Raw genomic sequence first — 2,865 nt, 5'->3', positions numbered from 1 at the left:
CTAGTTCTGTTCTAGTTCTGTTCTAGTTCTGTTCTAGTTCTGTTCTAGTTCTGTTCTAGTTCTGTTCTAGTTTTGTTCTAGTTCTGTTCTAGTTCTTTTCTAGTTCTGCTTTAGTTCTGTTCTAGTTCTATTCTAGTTCAGTTCTATATTGTTTTTAGTTATCTTCTAATCCTTACATTTCTTAGCAACAAGTTGTTAGTGGTCATAAATTGAGCAAAATTGGCAGAATATGTGTTTGGTATTTTAAACAGCACATTAAAAATGCATGTACTATTTATTGGTAAACATAAGCATTTACATAATTTATTTTTTTAAGGTTTACTGGCTGCAATGATAAATTATTAAAATTAAATGCGCACTTTTCATTATAATTTAACAATTGTAAAAATGACTGCTTAAATACACGCACTTTATGTAGTACATGTTAATTAATTTTTGTGAAATTCTTGAATATCGGGCAAAATTTATAGTTTAGAAAATCTAATATAAAAAATAATTTATTTTTGGACTTTTTTTTAATATAAAACCAATATTGAACTAAAATTATGCATATGACTTAATATTGTGAAATAAAAGAATTATCTCAATTTTAACTAATATAACCTCATAAAAAATACTATTAGTAAAATTTCGCAACTTTTGTGACAAAATAAATTTTAAAACACATTGTCATTTTTAATGCTTCTGCAAAAATTTTGTTATTTAATAATGATTAGAAATATTTTAATTTGTTGATTATAAAAGTAATATAAATAAATATATTCTTTAAAACTTATTTGTTTTGTTATCCACAAGTTCATATGGTATTTGTTATTAAAACATTTATAATTTAATTATTTAAATGCACATATTATTACAGAGATCGATATGTGTATTCAATGAGTGTGTACATGTATTGTATATGGATACACTTAAATATAAGCATATTTTGACAAATATTCTTTTAAAACTTATGAATTATATGTACATATGTATATGACATTTGTATAAATTTTCAACGAAATAAATAAAAATAATTGAAATCAAAATAACATCAACAAACAAAACTACCCCTTAGGAAATAATTAAATTTGAAAATCTATATTTTTTTTTTAATTTTATTTGCATAAGGAAGTAATAAGTTGAAATCATATGCAATATTATTGTGGTAAAGTGTTTCCTGTTTTCAATAAAATTATTGCTACAAATTAAATTATAATATGTATCAGATTCAATTATATAACATAAACTCGTTAGATGAATAGACAAAAAATAAATCAATAAAATATGTAATTCGAAGAAAACTGTAATGGAACCGGAACTGAGAAATAACTGAACTATAACAGATTTGGAACTGAAATAGAGCTCAACTAGAACTGAACTAGAACTGAACTAGAACTGAACTAGAACTGAACTAGAACTGAACTAGAACTGAACTAGAACTGAACTAGAACTGAACTAGAACTGAACTAGAACTGAACTAGAACTGAACTAGAACTGAACTAGAACTGTACTAGAACTGAACTAGAACTGAACTAGAACTGAACTAGAACTGAACTAGAACTGAACTAGAACTGAACTAGAAATGAACAAGAACAATATAATATAGAATTACTTAGATTAATTTTTAAAATGAGTGTATTTTTTATAGACAAGTATTAATATATAATTTATTATATTTTCTGTTGTTAGCGTTGGAGGATATTTCAATTATAATTTTCTTCTTATCATTATAATAGGATAATAATAAATCTTGCAAAAATAATATTTTATTAATTCATAGATATACATGCCGTCACACATACAATCAAGTACATGAAAATGTATTGATGCTTTTATTAATAGGCATATTAAGGCAAAAAACATAAAATAAAATACAAAAAAGGCAATGAAAAAATCATATAAATTATTTTGTTATCGATAACATTATTTCACATAAAAATCACAAACATTTTTGATTACATATAATCAAGTGTAAACACAGACAGACATAAAAACACACACTTGGTCGCGCACATTAATACTGTACTGATCTGTTTTTGTATATATGTTTCCTACAGAAAGAGTGAGTATAAGCAGGGGATATGGTGTAAAAGTAAATTGTATGAGTTCGTACTCTCACACAGCCAATAATCATAGAGATAAACATATTAAATTGTCATTTCCGTTTCCAGGTTTATAAGGACATTCACATTGTCCCTTTGTATAGTTCTACATGTTATAGGCTAGAGAGTGTGAAAATGTATGTGAGTTAGTTTCTGTGAATGTATTTTGTTTTTATAACGGCCATTGTTAAATTGCATATGGTCGTTTATTTATTTCCGTTGACATCAGCTTATTTTTTATTTTTATTTTATTTTTTCTTTTCATTTTATTTAATAACACTGATTATCATAATACGAAATTATACAGTTGTATGCATGTGTATGATTACGTGTAACTGTGAGTGTGAGCATGTGTATTCGGTTATAAAAATTTATGGGTTTTATATAGGATTCTACTCTTCCTTCTCCTCTTCACACAAGAAAAATAAAATGAAATGGAAAATCTCTTTGGGTAAATAAAAGATTTTCTTTTAAGGAGTACCATTTAAAGTGTAATTGAATAATATTATGATTGAATTATTATAAATCTTTAGTATCGGTCGTCCTTGGTAAATTGGATAATAATATAATGAAATATGTACATTTAATATGTGTATGTACATTTAATATGTAGGCTAGATAATATTTTATAGATATTCATTTTATTAACTAGTGTTAAATATTAAAGAGTTCGGTTCTAGTTCAGTTCTAGATCAGTTTTAGTTCAGTTCTAGTTCAGTTCTAGTTCAGTTCTAGTTCAGTTCTAGTTCAGTTCTAGTTCAGTTCTAGTTCAGTTCTAGTT

At 25.4% G+C, this 2,865-nt stretch overlaps 1 protein-coding gene across 1 annotated transcript in view; it reads left to right on the top strand.

Moving 5' to 3' along the window:
- The window catches only part of LOC111688171, a 30,568-nt gene that overhangs the window by 3,765 nt on the left and 23,938 nt on the right, over positions 1-2,865 (top strand). The window lies entirely within an intron of this gene.

Source organism: Lucilia cuprina, chromosome 5 (genome assembly GCF_022045245.1).
Source record: "Lucilia cuprina isolate Lc7/37 chromosome 5, ASM2204524v1, whole genome shotgun sequence".
NCBI classification, from domain to species: domain Eukaryota; kingdom Metazoa; phylum Arthropoda; class Insecta; order Diptera; family Calliphoridae; genus Lucilia; species Lucilia cuprina.
This window is presented reverse-complemented; position numbering and strand designations above follow the sequence as displayed.